This window comes from Lepidochelys kempii, chromosome 4, assembly GCF_965140285.1.
Source record: "Lepidochelys kempii isolate rLepKem1 chromosome 4, rLepKem1.hap1, whole genome shotgun sequence".
NCBI classification, from domain to species: domain Eukaryota; kingdom Metazoa; phylum Chordata; order Testudines; family Cheloniidae; genus Lepidochelys; species Lepidochelys kempii.
This window is the reverse complement of record NC_136383.1, coordinates 96,187,662-96,213,278: the sequence shown is the minus strand read 5'-3', so window position 1 is coordinate 96,213,278 and position 25,617 is coordinate 96,187,662. Positions and strand designations below refer to the sequence as shown.

The 25,617-nt window shown below is 43.9% G+C and overlaps 1 protein-coding gene across 9 annotated transcripts in view; it reads right to left on the bottom strand.

The window, feature by feature from the left end:
* Positions 1-25,617, bottom strand: part of APBB2 (amyloid beta precursor protein binding family B member 2) — a 319,944-nt gene that overhangs the window by 195,861 nt on the left and 98,466 nt on the right. For 4 of the 9 annotated variants that reach the window (XM_073342191.2, XM_073342192.2, XM_073342190.2 and 1 more), the window contains exon 1: positions 1,377-1,440. The exons of the other annotated variants lie outside the window; for them this stretch is intronic. The gene's annotated coding sequence lies outside the window, so the exon portion shown is untranslated. Of the gene's footprint in view, positions 1-1,376; positions 1,441-25,617 lie in introns of those variants that run through there. 9 annotated transcript variants of the gene reach the window in all.

Below are 25,617 nucleotides of genomic sequence, written 5' to 3'. Positions count from 1 at the left end.
ATAAGCATACATAAATTTTAAGGCAAACATCAATCGCACACAGCACCTTTTCACTGTAGCTTATTTTGATTGATGTCACAGACAGCGTAACCCTAAGTTTCACGAGAGTTTTGCGCACTTTGTTTAAAACTTGTGGTGCAGTTACGCTTAGTGACAATGATATCTTAATTCTGATAGAGCAATTTCTGAACAATAATAAAACTTTGCATTTAATTTCAAATTAGTTGAATATTTCAATAAAATTATGGAGTCTGTATTGGAATACCGCAGCTCTCTAAAAGATCAGAAAGAAGTTAGTCAAGCAGGAAAAGCAAAGCACAGACAAACGTTCATTTTGGAAAACAGAAATCTTGCCTCCAGTACTGCTGAGTCAAATGTTGCTGAAACTGACAAGTATTAATATAAAACCTTTCAGTCTATAAATATCAGGGGTTCTGGAACAATTTGTATAGTGGGGGTGCTGAGAGCCACTGAACCAAACTGTAAACCTTCTATATAATGGAAACCACTTCAAGACTGGGGGTGCAGTAGCACCCCCAGTTCTAGCACCTATGACGAATAAACCTCCCACAATAAATAAGAAGCCCCATTGCTTTGATCCTTAGCTCAAGATTTCCAACTCCTCCTCCATCTGTAGATACTCCTCTGTCTATCTGCATGTTCATCTCCCAAGATATCTGTCAATAACCACCTTCTCACAACTGTATAATTTAAAACCAGAAGAAAAAAAAAACCCCAACAAAAAAAACCTCTTTTCCCCCCTAAACTGTAGAACAGAATCCTGTTTTTCCGCCCTACTACGTCAGGAAAGCTTTTGCTGCTTCAGGCTGAAGCTACATGCACTTACTGATTTCCAAAGGATACCTTAAAAGGCAGCTTCGTTTAATGCATAGGGCACAGGACTAGGGCTGGGGAACCACTTTCACAAATCTCCACACATGTCAGCTCCCTAAGGAAATTTAATATCAATTACTTCCTTAATTAGATGAGCTTCCTTTGCTGAAGGTGCCTATCACAGTTCAGGGTTCCTCTCTATGGTCCCTTGACAACTTGAGGGCACGTAACTTTAGGCTCCTGACTCCTCAGCAGTCACCTCTTTTGGTTGGAGACTCATGTCTCTCCCTTCCTGAACAGGGTTTTTCCAGACTGCACAGTTCCCTGTCTACATTGTGATATCCCCAGCAAGCCAGACTGCCTAAACAGGCCAGCATCTGCACTTTGTTCTCTCTCCTCAGAGGTTATGAACAGCATAATTGCCTATAGTTTTAAGTTACCCCACAGCTTTTTCTGAACAAGCAAATTTATTCCTGAAGTGACAACATTACAGAGAGAACAAATTAAAACAATAAAAAAAGGACACATACGAATAAGCTTACCAGAGACCACCCCCCAACTCCAGAAGGGATTCTGGTAAGAGCCAGTCCTTCAAACATCACAAAGGGGTTTTTCTGTTGGTTACAAGTTCATAACAGCTTTTGCTCAGAACAAGCACACACACTAGGCAGATCAGCTTTTTTCTTTATATAGCCTTTCCTTTGATCTTCAGATCCTATAAACAGGTGATCAACAGACAACGGCCCCCTTCTCAGAGCATAGCTTCAAAAGGCTGGGTTGCATAAGGGGAAGGGAGGGCAGGAGTTCACATTCACCTCCCCCTAGATATTTCCTTGGAAATCTCCTTCACAGGTATTGTCCAAAAACACAGCTGTTGTCTGCCACATAGTGCCTACGGGAGGGGGCAGCGTGCAGAGCCTCCCTGGTTGCCCCTCCGCCTAGGAGCCAGACATGCCAGCCTGTTCCTGGGAGCCACACAGAGCCGGGTAGGAAGCCTGCCAGCCCCATGCCAACTGGACTTTTAGACACCTGGTAACCCTATCTACATGACGGCAAGAAAGAGTAAACCTTACTCTTTTATTTTTATATAATCTACTCCCAAAGAAAATGATCTTTATAACTATTCTTCAGCATGTTCTGCACTATAATGTAGTTTCCTCAACAAAAACCCCCTTTCATGTGCTTCAAAGATTTCTATGGCTTAACTGAACCAGCCGATTAATTCAAAAATTGATTTGCAATACAAGTCTTGAATTTCCCCCCATTACATCTGTAGACTTTATAAATGTTAGAAATAAAATCTCAGAGAGAGAGAGAGAGAGAGCGAGATTTAAAAACTACACAGACGTCACACAGCAGCCCATTGTATCAACTGTCAGAAGCAGCATAAGAGGGATGACAAAAGTAACCCTCTAATGGATGCCACCAGAGATGATGCATTAAAACATGTGGTTTGAAGCCTTTTATAATTTAATTGATGGTTTTGACATAACAGTTTGTGAATGGAAAAAACAGAATTCTTCTTCCTTTCCTAATCCATTAATAATTCTTTCCCCTTCCTCATAGGCGCAGCGTTCTGGTCTTTGGTAAGAAAAATAACCCACTCATGAAATGCCCACAGGTGATTATAACTGAATACAAGAGATGGTAATAGTCAACAGCTCTGCAGGGATTATTCTTTTTACTTTATACTTAATAAAGTTCTCTCGATACAGATGATTCTCTCCACACCCCCACCGTCATTATTTACAATTCTTTCGATGCCTTTAAAAAGAAACTTGCAGGGGCTTTGCGTAACGGATTGAAAATTGCAGAGTTTCTTTAGCTTTTATCAATAGATCCTTGTCCTATTCAGGAAAGCTGTAACTTTCTAAAACAATGCTACCTCCTAAATCATAACAAATATCCCTAAGCATTTTACAGCAGCAATACACTAGAGGTACTATTTTCTTTCCTTCCCCAGTGGCTGAAGCAGCATCACAGAGGCCCTCTGTACCCTGCTGTAATAACAGCTTTTAAAACATGCTTAAACTGTAGCACAGCTGAGCTAAACCAGAATGTAGTTTTCCTAACCACGTGGCCCCAAATGGGTCTAAACAATACTTAATTGGACTACTAATTGGAAAACTAGAGATCACAGCTGTGAACAAATATATACAGTGAACTCAATGGCAACAATAACATGTGTATTAAGACAGGACATGTATAGAGGATTCATTTGACTGTAATCGGAGATTTCACCAATTTTTATCTTAAAATGAAAACCGCACTGACTTGTTACAGTACCTCACAGAGCTAAATATATGTATGCTAAATAATAATGTATTAGAGAATGAATTGTCAAAATACAATTTATTCTTCAGTTTCTCCATTCAGTAACTGAGATTTTTGCACTTGGAGTTACCATCTTAATGATACTGCACTGTGCTTTCCAGCAGGGATATGCCTAGACTAGGATAAATGCTCTTTTATATATTAACTACCAGGTTTTAAAACTTCAGTATAAACAGGGGAAGTTGATTTTTACCATGTTAGCTGGTCAAGGTGACCACTAGAGGTTTACCTCAACCAGTGTAGCTTGAAATACAGTTTGCCCTGTCTACATTAGGGTGCTAAAACATGTTAGTTAAAACATGATCGCTAACATGTTTAAAAAACAAAACACCTGTCCTAGTCTACACACCCATTAGGCTGATCAACACAGATTTGGACTGAAAACCTCCAATTGTCAAACGAGCCCAAGCAATTGTGTATGTACTGTTTTGCATGTACACATCTTAGGTGCACACGTGTGTCTGAGGTAGGCACAGGAGCCCCAAGAAGCACGCAGACTCAGTGGGACCTGCAAATCAAAGTCAGGCATTCACAATGTTACCAGTTCTAGGGCAGCAGTCTCCTGTTTTTTAATGGATTCTTGTTTATTATGCTTCAAACACTATTATAAAAAGCCTACGCAGGAGAGCAGAGTTGCAGCAGAAGCGGTGGTTCGATGATGACGGTTAGCAGTCCTACTGCACCATCTGCTGAAAGCAGTATGGCATCCACACGGAAAAAAGGCGCAAAACGATTGTCTGCCATTGCTTTCACAGAGGGAGGGGAGACTGACAACATGTACCCAAACCACCCACGACAATGTTTTTGTCCCATCAGGCATTGGGAGCTCAACCCAGTATTCCAGTGGGCAGTGGAGACTGCAGGAACTGTGGAATAGCTACCCACAGTGCAACGCTCCATAAGTCAATGCTAGCCACGGTACTGTGGATGCACTCCGCCGACTTAATGCACTTAGTGGGGACACACACGATCGACTGTATAAAATCGCTTCCTAAAAAATCGACTTCTATAAATTCGACCTAATTTCGTAGTGTAGACATACGCTTATACTTCTCTGTAAACAGATATAATTGTTAGAGTATCCTTTATTACAGCTCTTCTTTAAGGAGTGTGCTGCTTTTGTTCTGGATGCCGAAATAATTATTTTCTCACCTTTCATGATGACCTTATCTTGGCTCTCTGGAAAGTAAGTAAATATTTTCAGGGAATGATGTTGATAGTAGTCATGCAACATAAGCAAGTACAGCAGACAACCGAAACATACATAATGCATATCATTTTATCCTGGCTATGGAGGTGAGCGCCTGAAGGCAGTATGCACTTCACCTGAGTGCCAGTGTGTTACTAACAGCCTCAGTGACCAAGCAATCCACCACCAGTCATCACAGATAATGAGGATATAAATCAGCTTGACAGGAATTCTTCCCCCTCAGACACATTTAAGTTGGTGCTATCATTGCTACTTCAAATCTTGTCCTCTTCATAAGCAGTTTCCTTTACATGCTCCCAGCTTATCATTGCAGCTTTCTTATTTCTTCATTCCTCATTACATTTTTCATGGCAGCTGCAAGAGCATTTAATTCCACTTCCACGGCCTCACAACGTTTGATGTGCTTGAGAAAAACTTATCCAAGCTTTTCTTTCCATGTTTAATTTGTGGGCCTAATACCAGCTGCTTAGAGCCAGATTTACCACTGGTGTAAGCACTAGCTAATCCAGTGACGTCAGTGGAGCGTGCAAGCAGTTAATTTGATCTTTAATAGCTACCACAGACATTGACATTATTTTATGTCATATTAATATAATAATCAGAATACTGTGTCTAGAAGACAATTTTACTCTTTGTTTAGTAATGCATCTCCTAAGACTTTCAGATAACACAGTGAATGAAGCATAAGAGCCTTGAAGTCTTTACATCATAATTTGAGGACTTCAGTAACTGAGTCAGAGGTTAGGGGTCTATTGCAGGAGTGGGTGGGTGAAGTTCTGTGGCCTGCAATGTGCAGGTCAGACTATCTGCTTCCCAAGATCCATAAACCTGGAAACCCTGGCCACCCCATCATCTCAGGCATCGGCACTCTTACAGCAGGATTATCTGGCTATTTGGACTCTCTTCTCAGACCCTATGCTACCAGCACTCCTAGTTATCCTTAAGACACAACTGACTTTCTGAGGAAACTCCAATGCATTGGTAATCTTCCTGAAAACACCATCCTGGCCACCATGGATGTAGAAGCTCTTTATACCAATATTCCAAATGAGGATGGACTACAAGCTGCCAAGAACAGTATCCCTGATGAGGCCATGACACACTTGGTGGCTGAGTTTTGTGACTTTGTCCTCACCCACAACCATTTCACATTTGGGGGCAACTTATATCTTCAAGTCAGTGGCACTGCTATGGTTACTCGCATGGCCCCACAGTATGCCAACATTTTTATGGCTGACTTAGAACAACGCTTCCTCAGCTCTCGTCTCCTAGCGCACCTCCTCTACTTGCACTACATTGATGACATCTTCATCATATGGACCAACGGGAAGGAGGCTCTTGAAGCATTCCACCTGAATTTCAACCATTTCCATCCCACCATCAACCTCAGCCTGGACCAGTCCACACAAGAGATTCACTTCCTGGACACTACAGTGCAAATAAGTGATGGTCACAAACACCACCCTATACCAGAAACCTACTGACAGCTATACTTACCTACATGCCTCCAGCTTCCATCCAGGACACACACAATCCATTGTCTACAGTCAAGCCCTAAGATACAACCGCATTTGCTCCAATCCCTCAGACAGAAACCAACACCTATAAGATCTTTATCGAGCATTCTTAAAACTACAATACGCACCTGGGGAAGTGAGGAAACAGATTGACAGAGCCAGACGGGTACCCAGAAATCACCTACTACGGGACAGGCCGAGTAAGGAAAATAACAGAACACCACTGGCCATCACGTACAGCCCCCAGCTAAAACCTCTCCAACACATTATCAAAGATGTGCAACCTATCCTGGAAAACGATCCCTCACTCTCAGAGACCTTGGGAAACAGGCCAGTCCTTGCTTACAGACAGCCCCCCAAACTAAAGCAAATACTCACCAGCAACTACACACCACAGAAACACTAACCCAGGAACCAATCCCTGTAGCAAACCTCATTGCCTACTCTAGCGACACCATCAGAAGACCCAACCACATCAGCCACACCATCAGAGGCTCATTCACCTGCACATCTACTAATGTTATATATGCCATCATGTTCCAGCAATGCCCCTCTGCCATGTACATGGGCCAAACTGGATAGTCCCTACGTAAAAGAATAAATGGACACAAATCGGACATCAGGAATGGTAATATACAAAAGCCAGTAGGAGAACACTTCAATTTTCCTGGACATTCTATAACAGATTTGAAAGTAGCTTATACTTGAACAAAAAAACTTCAGAAACAGACTTCAAAGAGAAACAGCAGAACTAAAATTCATTTGCAAATTTAACACCATTAATTTGGGCTTGAATAGGGACTGGGAGTGGCTGGCTCATTACAAAAACAGCTTTGCCTCTCCTGGAATTGACACCTCCTCATCTATTATTGGAAGTGGACTACATCCACCCTGATCGAATTGGCCCTGTCAGCACTGGTTCTCCACTTGTGAGGTAACTCCCTTCTCTTCATGTGCCAGTATATTTATGTCTGCCTCTGTAATTTTCACTCCATGCATCTGAAGAAGTGGGGTTTTTACCCACGAAAGCTTATGTTCAAATAAATCTGTTAGACTTTAAGGTGTCACCGGACTCCTTGTTGTTTAGAGGATCATGATGGTCCCTTCTGACCTAAAAGTCTAAGAGTCATTAAGAACCTAGGTACACAGGATGAAATCTTGACCCTATTCAAGTCAATGGAAGTTTGGCTATTGATTTCAGTAACGGGCCAGGATTTTACCCACATATTCCAAATTCACTGAGAGAAATTAAAAGAAGAATAAAAAGAATTAGTTAGGTGAGATCACTTATAGAAAAGTCTCAGGTCTGGATATGACAAGTAGTCCATTTGTTTTCACTTTGTTTACCAATAGCACCAATCTCCCCAATATTTGATTGAATAGCGATTGCAGAATACACACATTATCGGAAGTTCTTGATGATGTTGCAGTTGATTTGTTCATTCATGAACAGCATAGCTCATGTAGGTAAGTGCAGGGTTCAGAGGGTTAGCCTGAGATGCTGCCTTTGGCAGGAAGCCCCCAACTGAAATACTTGCTAGCACAAGGTCTTGTGATGTCATGAACGTGGGATGGAAGTCTGCACTGTATAAGAAGCACACAATCAACCTGCAGAGCTCATTGTCAGGGGATTTGTGAAGGTCAAAAGTGTAAGTGGGTTCAAACAAAAATTAGATAAGTTCATGGAGGATAGGTCCATCAATGGCTATTAGCCATGATGGTCAGTGATGCAACTCCATGCTCTGGAAGTCCCTGAACCTCTGACTGTCAAAAGCTGGAACTAGACAACAGGGGACAGATCACTTGATAAAAGTGCCCTGTTCTGTTCATTTCCTCTGAAGCATCGGGCACTGGCCACTGTTGGAAGACAGGATCCTGGGCTAGACAGATTGTTGGTCTAACCCAGTATGGCCATTCTTATGTTCTTTATGCCAAAATGGCTGTCTGCCTTTGCTCATATTTCCCAGAGTCTATTGTCTCTGTCTGAATAGCCAAGACGGCTTTCTGGGAGTCCAGGCTCCATCCCCCATCATGACCATTAAGTGGTCTTCCTCTCCCTGCTCATTTAACTTGAGAGCTTTAATCACCATGTATAAAAAGAAAAGGAGTACTTGTGGCACTTTAGAGACTAACAAATTTATTTGTTAGTCTCTAAGGTGCCACAGGTATTCCTTTTCTTTTTGCAAATACAGACTAACACAGCTGCTACTCTGAAATTTACCTTCTATGCAGATGTATTTTTCTTTGTCCTCAGAGGTGTTATCTTGCTCAGTTTACACTGGACACACAGGAAAACGGGCAAAATAACATTCTTTTGTCTAGGACATGCTTGGTTCATGCACTGCTTGCAAAACACCTTTTAAAAACTTATTTCCATCACACATCTATAATTCTTTATACACTGTCTGTACATACATCACACAATAATATCAATGATCAGTGTGTTATCAGTTTGCATTATACCTCACATCACACCTTTTACATACAAATTATGACAACAGTGTGTCAGGCCTGATGTAGTTATGTTATGATGTACCCTCGGCCAGTTGCCAATGAGGGTCTCCCTCAGTGACAAAAGGTCATTCATGATTCATATTCATTATTTTTAAGTGTGCCTCTCTTGCTGAAGGTGTGGCTCTTCCTCTCCCGTTCAGCCTATCAGGACTAACAACTAGTGAAATTTTTCTGGTGAATAGTAATTTCCCCTAAAATGAAATTTTTCAGATCACCAAAACTATTCACATACTTGGGTCACCCCGGACAAACAGTTTTAGTTGAAAAAAATTTAGAAAAAAGTTGCAAGTTTAGTTTCTATTTTTTCATTTAGAAACAGTGTGTCATTTTCATATTTTGCCAATAAACAAATTTGAAGGGTGAAAAATATGCTGAATCAAAACAAAAAAAACCTCAATTTTTTTTTTAACTTCTAAAAAGTTTTTCAGTTTAAAGGAACATTTTAAAAAAATCAATTTCAGTTCATATCAAACTACCCCCTTCTCCGTTTGTTTGTTTTTGGTTCAGTCCAAAAACTTAGAAAATCCATTATTCACTCAGCTCTACTAACAACTGCTATCTTCCTCATCTGCATGGGCTCCTCTAAAGCGCCTCTTTCTTAACCCCCTAATATATTTTTTAACTTATTTTTCATGTCTCATATTAACCTATTCTATCTATTGTCTGCCTTTATCTTTAACTAACATTAAATATTCTTGTTTGGTTGCCTACTCCTTTTCCATTTCTGAAGGGTTCCTTATGAAGGCACAAGGAATAAGAAATGATCAGTGTCTTTTATTTCCAAACAAACTGTAGTCTGCTGTGCTTTGTTTTTTTGAGATTCTCAGCAGCCGTCTACAATATGGATTTTATCACTATCTCCCACTAGACCTTGCTCACTGAGGGCCAATTCCTGCATTCCTACATCTTTTTTGGCCATCTTTTAGAACACATTGAGCTAGAAGCAAAGTTACTCAAAGAAAGTAAGGTTAAGACTCACAAAAGATATTTCAGAACATACGGTCTAATGCTACATGGCCCTCGGACTCTGGGCAGCAAGTAATACAAAGCTATATGACAAAAAATGGCCTGATCTTCAGTTGTCTTGCACCACGCAGAATCACCTGGACCAGTACAAAGTGGATGTAAAATGCTACCAAACCAAAAACCAGCATTTTACACCTCTTCACATTCACTGTGCACTGATGTAAATGGCTACATGGTGCAGGGCAATGGATAATGCGTTTCATCATATTTATTTTGCCCAACATAATTTCTACATTGTAGAAATAATGGAAATCCAGCACTAAAACAGTACAGTCTATTTGTAATGAACCACTTAACAGCACGTCCTGCCTAGTCATAACAGGTCAGAGTAAATGCTACTGCATTAGTTTTGACTCAGAATTTCTCTACTTGTATATGTTTTTATTATAGCCTTAAAATTATTTTACCTTCATTTTAAGTTCCTACATATATCTGTAACAAGCATTTATCCTGTACTAGTGCACATTTTTAAAAGGTACATATCTGGACATTAAATTATTGCAGTGGCTTTCGGAGGTCTCGGCATTGGGCTCTACACAACACAGAGAGAGCCCTTCTGCTGAAGGCCTTGAAATCCAAGATGTCAGACCAGTCTGAATTGTCTTGATTCAGCATTTTCCATATAGACCACTTGTGTAGCAAGGCTGTTATGCCTTGTCAACGAGCTGACTTGCATCATTATATCTGACATACTTTCCACTCCTTCAAATCTGCAAAGTTACTTTCCTCTAGCTTTATTATAGCCATAGCTATAGCCATAGATTTCCTTGGTACTCTGCCTAAATTCCCATACATTATCCATGCTATTGCTATCTCCATTTTCCACTACCCATAGATATTACATAATAATCTCTTATGATTTCACTTGCAAAAAAATTGAGATTTTTTTGGGCTCATTTTTGTAAATTTGCTTTTCTTCCAAAGTTTCTCGCTTGCCGAAAAAGCATTTACAGTTCATTTACAAGATGGACAGGTTGTGCAGAAGGTGGGTGGATAAAGTGAGCATTAAGCAGTGGGAGCTTTCATTTGCATCCACACGTTATGTTTTTTTAAATGAAAAAGGTCTCTAATGTTGCAGATACTTCAATCAATCAGTTCTACTCTCATCACTTGACAGCTTATCACTGGAAAGGAGGGAGCATCTGGAGGAAAGAAAAAAGGATTAGATCGAGGGACAGATTTTCAAAAACACCTTAGGAGCCTAAGTTCCATGGATGTCCAATGAGATGCAGGCCCCTAAATGCATATGGGCCAGATCTGTAAAGTGGAAATTTTGTTTTTTATTTTCTTGGCTAGCTTTTCATTTCTCCAACATCTGTCTCTGCCTCCCTCCCCTAACATGGATGTTCATCTAATGATGTTCTCCTATATTTGAACAATTAGTACAGTACTCTTTAGAATCTAAATTAGGCCTGATCTACACTAGGAAATTAGGTCGGTATAATGACATCACTAAAAGGTGAGAAAAATCTACACCCCTGAATGATGCAGTTAAACAGACCTAACCCCCGCTGTAGACAGCCCATCGACATAGGTAGTGCCTTCACTGAAATGCGCAGCGGTGCAGCTAGTGGGAAACAGCTTCTCAAGATTCCATGTTTTTTTAAAACAGAGCGTGTGAAATCAATGGCCACTGTCTTTACCCTAACTTGATTTTTAAAACATTCAGGGTGGGATTTTCAGAGTGGCCTAAAAGGATATAGGGACTCAACTCCCAATGAGCACTGAATGCTTAGCTCCACCTTGAAAATATCAGCCGAATGCAATCTGCATCACTCAGATCCTATGGATTTCTGGAAACTTATGACACAAACTGCGTGAATAGTTAAAATGTAACTGAAATATTTAACCCAAAATGTGCTATTGAGCTAATGACATTTTTTAGATGTCAGGAAAATAACCTGCTCTCTCACTCTCTCTCTCCTCCCTCCATCCCCTACATTTATTTACTCCTTTCTTTTCTGAGGGCATGTCTACACTGGCAGTGTTACAGCGCCGGGAGTTACAGCGCCGCTCAGAGAGCACTGAACCGAAACCGCTGTTGTGTGTTCACACTGTCAGCTGCCTGCGCAATAGCATGTTCACACTTCCTGCACTTGCAGCGGCATTCGGAGCAGTGCACTCTGGGCAGCTATCCCACAGAACACCTCTTTCTCTTCTGCTGCTAAGAGCTGTGGAAAGGCGGAGGGCATCGTGGGGCATCCTGGGTACTCTCCCAGTGCCCAATGATGCTTTGCTTCGCATCCCAGCAATCCCTGTGCTTCCATCCGCATTTGACTCCATCGTTCAATAGTTTGTGTACTGCATGCCCTGCCTCATTAGGCTGCAGGAATAGATCCCGAACTGTTGACCGGTATGCTGCTCGCTCTGACCAACACATCACGAGTGGCAGTGGAGTTATTGCTTAAACTACAAAGGCAAGAGGAGTGCGACACTGATCTCGCCACGCGTAGCAGCTATGACACGAGATTGCTTGTGGCATTCACGGAGGTGCTGACCACAGTGGAATGCTGCTTTTGGGCTTGGGAAACAAACACTGAGTGGTGGGATCACATTGTCATGCTCGTCTGGAATGACGAGCAGTTGCTAGTTGTAGACGACCAGTTGTAGAACTTTTGGATGAGGAAAGCCACATTCATGTGTGTGATGAGCTCTCCCCAGCCCTGCGGCACAAGGGCACGAGAATGAGAGCTGCCTTGACACTGGAGAAGTGCTTGGCGATAGCACTGTGGAAGCTGGCTACTTCAGACTGCTCCCAATCAGTCGCTAACCAGTTCGGAGTGGGAAAGTCAACTGTTGGAGTCGTGTTGACGGAAGTCTCCAGGGCCATTAATTGCATCCTGCTTCAAAAGACCGAGACTCTGGGCAACGTGCGTGACATTGCGGATGGCTTTGGGCTTCCCTAACTGTGGAGGGGCGATAGATGGCAAGCATATTCTAATTCTGGCACCAAACCACCTAGCCACTGAGTACATTAATCGCAAGGGGTATTTCTCAATGGTTCTCCAGGCGCTTGTGGATCATCGTGGGCGTTTCACAGACATTAACACAGGCTGGTCTGGAAAGGTGCACGACGCATGCATCTTTCAGAACACTGGCCTGTTAATGAAGCTGCAAGCAGGGGACTTTCTTCTCAGACCAGAAGATCACCGTAGGGGAAGTCAAAATGCCCATTGTGATCCTGGGAATCATAGAATAAAATCATAGAATATCAGGGTTGGAAGGGACCTCAGGAGACCATCTAGTCCAACCCCCTGCTCAAAGCAGGACCAATCCCCAATTAAATCATCCCAGCCAGGGCTTTGTCAAGCCTGACCTTAAAAACCTCTAATGAAGGAGATTCCACCACCACCCTAGGTAATGCATTCCAGTGCATACCACCCTCCCAGTGAAAAAGTTTTTCCTAATATCCAACCTAAACCTCCCCCACTGCAACTTGAGACAATTACTCCTCGTTCTGTCATCTGCTACCACTGAGAACAGTCTAGATCCATCCTCTTTGGAACCCCCTTTCAGGTAGTTGAAAGCAGCTATCAAATCCCCCTCATTCTTCTCCTCCGCAGACTAAACAATCCCTGATCCCTCAGCCTCTCCTCGCAAGTCATGTGTTCCAGTCCTCCAATCATTTTTGTTGCCCTCCGCTGGATGCTTTCCAATTTTTCCACATCCTTCTTGTAGTGTGGGGCCCAAAACTGGAGACACTACTCCAGATGAGGCCTCACCAATGTCGAATAGAGGGGAACGATCACGTCCCTCAATCTGCTGGCAATGCCCCTACTTATACACCCCAAAATGCCATTGGCCTTCTTGGCAACAAGGGCACACTGTTGACTCATATCCAGCTTCTCATCCACTGTAACCCCAGGTCCTTTTCTGAAGAACTGCTGCCGAGCCATTCGGTCCCTAGTCTGTAGCAGTGCATGGGATTCTTCTGTCCTAAGTGCAGGACTCTGCACTTGTCCTTGTTGAACCTCATCAGATTTCTTTTGGCCCTCTGATTTGGCCTCTAATTTGTCTAGGTCCCTCTGTATCCTATCCCTACCCTCCAGCTTATCCACCTCTCCTCCCAGTTTAGTGTCATCTGCAAACTTGCTGAGGGTGCAATCCACACCATCCTCCAGATCATTAATGAAGATATTGAACAAAACCAGCCCCAGGACCGACCCTTGGGGCACTCCACTTGATACCGGCTGCCAACTAGACATGGAGCCATTGATCTCTACCCATTGAGCCCGATGATCTAGCCAGCTTTCTATCCACCTTATAGTCCATTCATCCAGCCCGTATTTCTTTAACTTGCTGGCAAGAATACTGTGGGAAACCATGTCAAAAGCTTTGCTAAAGTCAAGGAACAACACGTCCACTGCTTTCCCCTCATCCACAGAGCCAGTAATCTCGTCATAGAAGGCAATTAAATTAGTCAGGCATGACTTGCCCTTGATGAATCCATGCTGACTGTTCCTGATCACTTTCTTCTCCTCTAAGTGCTTCAGAATTGATTCCTTGAGGACCTGCTCCATGATTTTTCCAGGGACTGGGGTGAGGCTGACTGGCCTGTAGGTCCCACGATCCTCCTTCTTCCCTTTTTTAAAGGCGGGCACTACATTAGCCTTTTTCCAGTAGTCCGGGACTTCCCCTGATTGCCATGAGTTTTCAAAAATAATGGCCAATGGCTCTGCAATCACATCCGCCAACTCCTTTGGCACTCTCGGATGCAGCACACCCGGCCCCATGGACTTGTGCTTGTCCAGCTTTTCTAAATAGTCCCGAACCACTTCTTTCTCCATAGAGGGCTGGTCACCTCCTCCCCATGCTGTGCTGCCCAGTGCAGTAGTCTGGGAGATGACCTTGTTCGTGAAGACAGAGGCAAAAAAAGCATTGAGTACAGTAGCTTTTTCCACATCCTCTATCACTAGGTTGCCTCCCTCGTTCAGTAAGGGGCCCACACTTTCCTTGACTTTCTTCTTGTTGCCAACATACCTGAAGAAACCCTTCTTGTTACTTTTCAACATCTCCTGCTAGCTGCAACTCCAGGTGTGAATTGGCCTTCCTGATTTCACTCCTGCATGCCCGAGCAAATATTTTTATACTCTTCCCTGGTCATTTGTCCAATCTTCCACTTCTTGTAAGCTTCATTTTTGTGTTTAAGATCAGCAAGGATTTCACTGTTAAGCCAAGCTGGTCGCCTTCCATATTTACTATTCTTTCTACACATCAGGATGGTTTGTTCCTGCAACCTCAATAAGGATTCTTTAGAATACAGCCCACTCTCCTGGACTCCTTTCCCCCTCATGTTATTCTCCCAGGGGATCCTGCCCATCAGATCCCTGAGGTTGTCAAAGTCTGCTTTTCTGAAGTCCAGGGTCTGTATTCTGCTGCTCTCCTTTCTTCCTTGTGTCAGGATCTGAACTTGACCATCTCATGGTCGCTGCCTCCCAGGTTCCCATCCACTTTTGCTTCCCCTACTAATTCTTCCCGGTTTGCGAGCAGCAGATCAAGAAGAGCTCTGCCCCTAGTTGGTTCCTCCAGCACTTGCACCAGGAAATTGTCCCCTACACTTTCCAAAAAGGAGACCCTGCCTACCCCTTAATGCCATAGCTTATGAAGCCATACACGGGGTAACTTGACAGCTGCAAGGAGCAGCTCAACAACAGGCTGAGCAAGTGCAGAATGACTGTTGAGTGTGCTTTTGGACATTTAAAATCCCGCTGATGATGCCTCTGTGGGAAGCTGGACCTGGCCGATGACAATATTCCTATGCTTATAGCCGTGTGCTGTACATGCCATAATATCTGTGAAGGGAAGGGTGAAAGCTTCACTCAGGGCTGGACCACAGAGGCTCAGCACCTGGAGGCTTTGTTTGAACAACCAGAGACCAGGGCTATTAGAGGAGAGCAGCATGGGGCCCTAAGGATCAGGGATACCTTGAGGCAGCAATTTGAGGCTGAAAGCCACTAATATTTGTTGCTATGCTTAGGAGTGTAGTGCTCGTAATGCTAGGAGGTAATTGGTGCAGACAATGCAATATGTGGGTTTAACATAATTGTATGTTGCTTTGCAGGGCTCTTTTTGCTTTCAATTAATACAATAAAGATTTCTTTCAAACAAACAATTCTTTTATTAAAAAACAACAACCGGAGGAGAGAGTCAAACCAAAAAAAACCATCAGCAGTGAGGGGGATGGGGGAAGGGAAGGTCCCAGAAGGAGGAGGGGTCCCAGGATGGCTAAAGAGTTGTGTATGTCCAGGGATCATATCCAACCTTCTCCTTTGGCATACAGTGCAGCGGGTACTGTGCTTCAGCATGGCCAAACTGCAGAAGGATGGGTGTTGAGTGCAGAGGGTACTGGGAGTCCGCAGGGCTGGACTGTGATGGGGCAGGAGTAGAATGCAGGGGGTACAGACTGGAGCCAGGAGGTTGATAAGAGTGTGTTGGTGGTGTCTGGGGGCAGCACGGGAAAGACTTTTGCAACAGCGGCTGCAGGGGAGGGCGGGTGCGGAGCTGCTCGGTTTGAAGAGCTAGTATTGCCTGGAGCGTGTGTCTGCTTGGTGCTCCATAACCTTTAAGAGCTGCTTCATGGCTTCATTCAGGCATGCCGCGTTCTCCTTTTGGTCCCTTTTCTCGCTGTCCCACCACTCCTTCAATTCCTGTTTCTCAGCAGCAGAGTGCATCATAACATCACACAGAAAGTCCTCCTTAGTTCTTCTTGGCAGCTTTCTAATTCTGCGCAGCCTTTCAGCCACCAATAACAGAGAGGGAGGCTGGGCTCCCAATGTCATCTCTGTGAAGTTTAAATGCAACATTTTACAGAAGCAGTATTGTTTGCAACACAGAGAACACTGATTCAATGATTTAAAAACACAGCCAGTGCTCACACACCTGTCACAAGACCCCCAAAACAATAAGTAGCCGCAGGGGCAGGGTAAATCTCTCTTCCCGGACCCTGCTGTACACTGGGCACGTAGCTCTTGGAGAGAGCCAGCACTGTAGGGGAGACCTGATAATCATTCCTGTCCCCACACTTTCCTCAGGATGTGATCATTATGGAAGATATCTCGCTGCTGAGGGTCAGCAGGGAATCAAGGGAGAGTCTTCTCCAAGACTGCGGCTTCCGCCCTTAGCCTCTATGCGGCTCCATGCACAGTGGTACAGGAAAGTTCCAGTTAATGGAAGCAAGAAACAAAGCAGTCTGCCGAAGAACCCATGGCAGCAGATTGCCCGTTATCTCCAAAAGAGTTTCCTGGAGATCTGTGAGGGAGATTCCCGTGAAGTGAGGGAGTCTATCAACAGCCTGTTCCGCCGCTCAGATGAAGCATGTGGTGGGAGACAAGCCTGCTTTCTGCAACCCTCCTTCCCCCAACAACTCGCTTCAGCGATTTGATTCCCAAAATCAAATCCACTTACCAGGGGCCTCCTCCCCTGTTTGCGCTTCGCCAAAATCCGACAGCTGTGACTGGCTAGGCTCCTCCGGGGTAGAAAAGAGCTCTTGGCTGCATGCATCTCTGACTTCTGAGTCATCCTCTGCCTCTGGGTCCCCTTCCTCCTCCACATCCTCGTCCAAGATTTCCTCCTCCTGGCTCTGTCCACTTTCGACCGGCAGGTGAGCCACCGAAGAATCCACAGTGGTCCTCGCAGTGGAGGTGGGGTCGCCACCGAGTATTGCATCCATGCCTGGTGCGTGGAGCAGGCATGGCCACCTGGAAAGATGCACTGAGACCACTCCACGCATCACCGAGCAAACAGGAAGGGGACTTTCAAATTTGCAAAGGAGTGTACGAGGTGGGGATGACGGTTGGTCACCTGAGGGCAGGGCAGTAGAGTTCAAACCGATGACCAGAGAGGCGAGAACAAGCATTGTGGGACACCTCCCGGAGGCCAATCGCAGCGCTGTAATCACCACTGTGTCTACACTGGCATCGCAGCGCTGTAGCCCCGGCGCAGAAAGCTCTACGCCTCTCGTGGGGGTCGTTTTTTTACAGAGCTACAACTGCACAGAAACTGCGCACTAAGTGGCTTGGCAGTGTGTACACCTCAGGAGTTACAGTGCAGAAAGCTGATTTACTGCACAGAAACTTGCCTGTATAGACAAGGCCTGAGTGTCTTAGTGGAAACAGTGTAGGCTAAAGCCACTATTTACATGGAAACATTGTTCCTTCAAATCACAATCATGGTGTTGAAAGAAATGCACAAAGACATACTAAATAATCGTACTACTTTGCATTTCTACTACACATACCAGCCAAGGATTTAAATAAGGTTTACAGAAATGGGGGCAGATCCTCATGTGGTACAGCTCCAGTGAAGCTTCATCAATTTACACCATCTGAAGATCTGGCTCCCGGAGCCTCATTTGCCATTCTGATACTCCAGTTTTATGCCAATGTGCTCATCATGCCTCTATGGAGTTGGTCCTTGTCCAGCAATCCAGAAGAAAAAGTGTGCTGCCCCTTTAAGGGCTCCCCTTAAAACAGGTAGGGCAGGGGGAAGTGTATTGGACACTGCTGGAAAGACCAGGAAGCAGGGGCACTGCCCTTCCTGCTGATTGGAAGAGTGTTTGTGGGCGGGGGTATTTATATCCCATGCAGCCCCAGGGAAGACCTCTTTTACTTGGATCGGACTGGCAGCACCGAACCATGAAATTTTCACAAGGACCAGGTTGCCAGTCACCCTTTTCTCTCTGGGGGTTGGGAACAGGGCTGGGGGGAATTGTATTGGGGCCCTGAAAGCCCCTAAATGTCTGTAACTGGGGTGAAATGGGAGGGGCCCCAGCTAATATGATGTAGTGGACCTCAAATTTTTCTTGATGGGCATGGCTGGGAAAGAATTTGTCCTCCATTGCCAGATAGGCCGAGGGGGGCGGGGGGTGTCAGTTTTTCCACTTTCCCTACAGCAGTTCTAGGACCCAGTGGGGCACAGGCAGGGAGGAGGGGAGGAATCATAATGTTGCAACTTAGTAGATAAAAGTCATGATTGATGACCAGTGCAGGAACTCAGAAGGGACACGGTTATAGGATAAAATGGATTGGAAAAGGATTTGAAGGAAAGCACTGTTTAAGTGTGCGCTGGGGTCTGGGGGGGGGGCTTTGGGGTTCCCTTATCTGCTACAGTGGGGAGCTGAACCCTCTATTTTTTTCAATCCCCTCCCCTTAAGGGAGCTGAGGAAATGGGGTTCAGGGCTCCTATGTCTGGAACAGGAGGGAGCGGACACCTGACTTTTCATAGACCCATTCTTCCTCATATGAGGGACATCCTGGCAGCAGGATGCTTGGGACCAGGTTGGGGATTGTGTGGAAAAGACTGAGGAAATGATGATGACTTGCACTGTATAATTTATCATCAGGTACTTCTGAATAAAGTTTGGTGAATTAAGTGAATGAAGTTGTGGCCTAAATAATCCACATCCATTGCCTCCTGTCTTTCTTCTGGCTTGGCAGAATGCAACTCTACTGATTTCAATGCAGTTATACCAGTGTATCACTAGTAAATCAGGAATGAATTGGCCAATAATAAAGCCTCATAATAACGATGTGAGGTCAGTGCTGTTATCCTTATTTTATGGATCAGGAAAAGGAAGCATAGAAAGGTTTAATGACTTGTACAAAGTAACACAGGAAGTTTGTGGTAGAGCCAGGAATATATACCCTGAACTCTGAACTTCCACTCCTCTGCTTCACCCACAGGACCACCCTTCCAATAAGTATGCCAATCATGCTCATCCTGCTTTCTCATTCACATTACTATAGATAATCTTCAATTACAAATCATCATCTGGATCTTTTTGTGTAAGATATTAGGTAGACCAACATTGTATATTTACTCTGAGGCATACAGTTGATAGACCTTCGTATACATGGTTTAACAGCATGTTAAAGTAAACAGTGACATCTCATCATGAAGTACTGCTCTTCTTGAAAAGAAGGATAAAAGAAAGTTTCGAGCTGTAAGCATGTGTTCTGTATCTCAACAACACTAATCTAGGATTGGTGAAATGTACTCTTCTGATTCAAAGGCAACAGTAGCAATTCTGAATGAGGATTTATTTATGCTTCTCAAGATATATGTCAATCAAGAATGAGTTGGAGCCAAGGGTTCTGCAACTACATTATGAATTAACTAACTGGTTAAGTGGCAAAGAGTCCTGTGGCACCTTATAAACTAACAGACGTATTGAAGCATAAGCTTTTGTGGGTGAATACCCACTTCGTCGGATGCCAACCGAGTGGGTATGCCGACAAGTGGGTATTCACCCACGAAAGCTTATGCTCCAATACATCTGTTAGTCTATAAGGTGCCACAGGACTCTGCAGCTTTTACAGATCCAGACTAACATAGCTACCCCTCTGATACCTAACTGGTTAAGTTATACACCAGTGGTCTCAAACACATGGCCCATGGGCCTCATATTTGCTGTGGCCCACCAAACTCCCTGTCCCCACCCAAGTTATTTCCTGTGGCTGCCAAGCTGCCCTCACCCGCCGCTCCCCCTCCCCCTCCAGTGCACTGCGTCCCTGCCCCTCTGCCTACCTCCAGGTGCTTTCCGCCGCCAAACAGCTGTTTGGTGACACTTAGCGCTTTCCAGGACGGGGGGGAGGAGGAGCAGTGAGCAGCATGCTCAGGGGAGGAGGCAGAGATTTGGGGAAGGGGTTGGAATAGGGGCAGGAAGGGGGCAGAGTTGGTTTCGGAAAAGATTTGGAATGTGGGTGGGGAACGGGTGGGAAGAGGCACGCAGGAGCGGGGCCTCATGGAAGGGGTGGAGTGGGGATGGGGGCAGCGTAGTGGCTTTTATACCTTTATATGAAAAGGTGTCAGTGATGCAGCCCTCGAGCCAATGTACTATTCCTCATGTGGCCCTTGTGGCGATTTGAGTTTGAGATCCGTTATACACCATAACTTTTAGCAGAAGGAATGCTGCTGTAATCAAATTTCTAATAGCAGCTTTATTTGTGGCAATGAAAGGCCACAGAGTGGTATTAAAGTGTGTGTATGTGTGCGTGCACACACACTTTATTTATTTATTTAGCTTGAATCTCAGATATGCATCAAGGATTCTCATTTTTGGTCTAAGTTTAGGTGGTTGAGAAAAGTCACAGATCCATCTGACCCATCTCAAAAAAGACATAGCAGAGACTGGGGGAGTTTGGAGATAGGCAATGAGAATGCTTTAGAGGCATGGAAAAACTTTGATAAGAGGAGAGAGAGAGAAGAATGTTTACCTTAGAGAATAAGAGGGAACATGATGAAAGTGCACTATGTAATGAAGGTTACTGAGACAGTAGATGGAGAACATCTAAGCACTCTTTCCCATAAAACAACAACAAGGTAACATAGAATGAGACTGAAAAAGTGACAAATTTAAAATTGAAACTGGGATTTTTTCCCCACGAGGAATGGTTAGACTAAGGAACTCATTGCCACGTTAACATTGAGATGAAGATCTTAGCAGGATTCAAAAAAAGGAGTGAACGTTTATACAGACAACAAGATCATCCAGAGTTCAAATATAAGGATTAAAAAATATCCATCAGTTTAGAAAGGTATAAAAACCCTCTTGCTTCAGGATATAAGTCATCCTCTAACTAATGGAGATCAGGAAGAAATGTTCCTTGCATCTTCCTCTGAAGCAGCTAATATCAGCCACTGATGGACATTAGATAGACCATTGGTATGATACAGGGTATCAATTCTTACGTTCCCACCTTTTTCAAAATGAAATTTCCTTTGCATCTGTCCCAGTTACATCAACTGACAGATGCGTGTCTCTCAAAGGATTATGTTGCTATGAGCTGGTCCATACAAGCTGCTCTAGGAGCATGCAGCATTCCACTCATTTTTTGAAAGTACAGTCTAGCCTGGAAAAGTGGAGGTATGGGCCAATGGCAAGGGTCTTAATCTAGTACTTGGGAAACCTTGGGTCAATTCCCTGCTCAGCCACAGACCTCCTGTGTGACCTCTAGGAAATCACATAGTTTCAGTGGATCATATTTTTAAAGGTATTGGGTGCCTAAAGATGCAGATAGGTATCTAGTAGGATTTTCAGAAGCACCTAGGGACCTAATTCCCCTTGAGTTCAATGGGAATGCATTTGAAACCCCCTTAGGCATCTAGCTACATCTTTAGGTATCTAATACTTGTAAAAATCTGGCCCACCGTGCCTCAGTTTACCATCTTTAAGACTGGGATAACAGTACTTCCCTACCTCATAGGTGTGTGTTGTGATGATAAATACATTAAAGATCATGAGATGCTCAGGTACGTCAGTAATGAGGACTATATAAATATGTAAGACAGACAAAACAAACCTAAATTATGCTTCCAACTTTTGCTGAATTTACACACAAATGCCAGAGCACACATCAATCTCTCACTGCCACTTTATGCACTAAGCCACTGTACATGAAGTGCACCCATACCACTGGTGATGGACCTCACTGTCCTGGAGTGTCTCCTCATTGCTTTATTGCAGCTCAACATCCCAGAGCGCACCCTAGTGACACTGTCATCCATCCCATGTTGTGGGGCACTTGACCCTACGGCCAGGTCCCACACCTTCTGGGACATCAAGGTCCTTAATGTCCTAAATTATATACTTTACCAGTATTCAAACACAGGTAACAAACCACAATGTCTTCTGCCCCACCTGGGAACTTTCTTCAGTTCCACTCTCTCCACCGAGTGATGTCAAACAAAACAATGATTAATTCCATCCCACACCAACAGATTTAAGATTTCAGTCTCTCTTCCAGTTCCCCTTTGTCCTCTGTCCTATTGTCAGAACATCAAACTGCAGAGTTATTTTCCTCGAGTCCTGACCTCCCTCTTTGAGGCCCATCACAGAAGCTAAACCTGGCTCCTTACACCTTTGTTCATCTCTTCCCCCTATTTCTGGTCCTTCTTCAGCCTCTCCACCCAGGAAAGGATTTCCACTCTGCCCCTCCCCAGGACCCTTCCCCTCAGGAGAGGACACAGGTCCTCCTTACCACTGGATCTCCTCTCCCTACTGCTCTTAACTCACTCCTTTATGGAGCAATCACCCAGCCCCTCCTCAGCCGAGACTGACACTGACTTGAACCCAATATGCCCTCCAAGGCTAATTGGATCCTCAGGCTCCCACCTTTTGTTGGCCTGTGTGGGATTTATACACCCCATCACACTACCTCAGTAAGAGCTGAAGTGCTTTAAAAATTAAAAAAAAAAAAAAGACAGAAAAAAAGTAATTTCTCCAGCATTACACCAACTATTACCAATTTTATTCTCCTCTCACATTTTGTTAATTTTAATCAAGACACAGTAGTCCAATAAGAACCAGACACACCTGTATTAAAACTGTACAAAGAATATATCGATGTCACCCAGAAATACGGTAAAAATGGACTACTGAATATCTATAGTTGGACTACTGAATATTCATAATTAAATGTACAAAGTAGCAGTTTTAGACACCCAACTGGACTAGTAAACTTATTGCAATACTTGGTTAAACCTTATTACAATATACAAGTGATGTATTAAGATGAATCTTAGGTTATTCTTTAAGGAGTTCAGTATACTCTATAAAAAGAAAAGGAAGACTTGTGGCACCTTAGAGACTAACAAATTTATTTGAGAATAAGGTTTCGTGAGCTACAGCTCACTTCATCAGTGCATCCGATGAAGTGAGCTGTAGCTCACTAAAGCTTATGCTCAAATAAATTTGTTAGTCTCTAAGGTGCCACAAGTCCTCCTTTTCTTTTTGCGGATACAGACTAACACGGCTGCTACTCTGAAACCTGTTGGTATACTCTATGGGCTTGATTTGCCACTGTGTTACTCTAGTTTTACATTGACGGACGTCCATTGAAATCACTGGCAAAAAATAGGAACACTGCAGTGATGCACTTAATGTTCTAAAATCATTTAATCAAAAAATCTTAAAAAAAGGTCGTAAAATCAAAACAGTAATTAAAACACACTTCCTTCTGACCACACTCCATACTACATCAACAAGTGATATAACATATAGGATATGAAACGTGAATTATTTGAAAGAATGATTCATTGTGCAACAACAAAGATATCCACCATCTCAGTGAAAAACAAAAGCAAGTCATCTGGCAGGGTGTGGTATTTGGCATGTAGTTTACACTTAAAGAACTCAGATGCCACCTTTTTTGGATTTAATGTAGAAGAGAGCCATTAGGGAAAGGTCAATATTTTCACACTCTTAAGAAACAACATCTTTCAGAAAGCGCTAGTGTTGTAGCAATTAACATCAGCATCTATTTCTAAAGAAAAATGTTCTTCATTAAAACAAACACTGATGTTAAATATCCAACACTCAATATTTCTAAAAGATCCTGTTTAACTGAATGAAAACAAACTTATTTCCCACAATAGTTCCATTCTGCATTAAGCCTGAGAAAGAAAGAAGCTGCATTCAGTGAAAGTAAACTAAAACTTAAACAACTACTCCACAGTGACTTTTACCTTGTTTTTAAAATTCCCTTTTCAGTTTTTCCCCTGCATGAGGTATGGGTATTTCCTCTATGTTTGCAAGGATAATATACCAGGTAGTAAAAATGGCTGAGCCACATCTTACACTGCCCTAACACCACAGCTTCCACTGATATTACCACTTGCAAAACTGCACCATAGGTGAATGATGGCTACCAAGTTTGCAAGTGCAGATGCAGCTGAAGAGCCTCTCATCTTTCAGTAGCATAGCCATCTTATGAGAGAGTTTCCCTAGGGCTTGATTTCCTTCCTTCACAGTTTATTGTGTGCTGCTTTTATAGGAAGCAACTCAAGCTCTAGAGAATTGCTGTTGATTCTATAGATAACATTTTCCATTCACAAATAATAACTGCCAGCACCAAATAAAGATAGAGAATCTGATGCAACAGCAGAGCCTTTATTTCGGAGAATGAACTCTTTTCTTGTGTGTATGTTGATCAAAAACTTCTGTTGACAGAAATGGAAGCCTTTTGCTTATCTACGGAAAAGGAACAGCAACAGACAACTCCAGAACAAGCTTCCCTACAACATTAATGTACCTCCACCAGGTCTGCCAGAAACCACCGCTCAACAGATGTGCCCGTGAGATTTCAGCCCCTTTTCCTAGTATGCCAAAGAAGGTTCTGATGCAGGTTCACTAGAAACAGATTTCACACAGCAGAGCCCTTAGCAGAGATCCTATGCTAACTAGTAATGGGAGACGAATGTGTACCAGTGATCTAGATACAAACTCCTCCATATTGTACTACCAACTAATTCCTTAACACAAGGATCATTTTAAACTGTGTCACTGCACTGGTTCAAATACAGCCCAAGCTGATAGCAACCATCAGTTTTCAGTAGGCTTTATGAAATGAGTTGATGGTTTCAGTTCAGTTCCTAATGGACAGGTATACACACAAGGAAAGTGAACTGTCCTGTTAGCCACAGCAGTGGTCCCTCTAGGGCATGGATGAAGAACATTGATGGGGATTATGGGGCAGTTTTAGATCTACTTATTTTGTTTTGTGGATAGAGGACTTCAGTCTCAAAGGCATCACATTTTTATGTAAGGTATAGGTAAGAATTGCCCCATTTTACAGGTGAGGAACTGAGTCAGAGACTAGTGACCTCATCTTCAGAGGTGTCAAGATCTCAGAACCTGACTTCCCTAATGGCATACAAAGGAATCAGTGTAGGTAACTCGAGAGTCCTGACTTCCAATATCCTACTCTAGTCATTAGACCAATCACAAGAAAATCAACCTTACATCATCAAGCTAAACCAGAGGTGGGGAAATTACGGCCTGCAGGACCGTCCTGCCTGGCCCCTGAGCTCCGGACCGGGGAGGTTACCCGGGGCCCCCTCCCCAGCTGTAACCCCTCCCCCGCAGCCTCAGCTCGCTGTGCCACCAGCGCTCTGGCCCACCACTCCTGCTGGGCAGCGCAGCGGCATGGCTGGCTCTGGCCAGGAGGCGGGGCTGTGAACTCCTGCTGCTCTGAGCGGCAGCCAGCATGGTAAGGGAGCGGTGGGGCTGGATAAGGGGCTGGGGGTCCCGGGGGCAGTCAGGGGACAGGGGGGGTTGGATAGGGGTCGCAGCAATCAGGGGATTGGGAGCAGGTGGGGGGTTGGATAGGGGGTGGGGTCCCGGGGGGGGTGGTCAGGAGACAAGAAGCGGGGGGAGGGGGCTGGATGGGTTGGGGGTTCTGATGG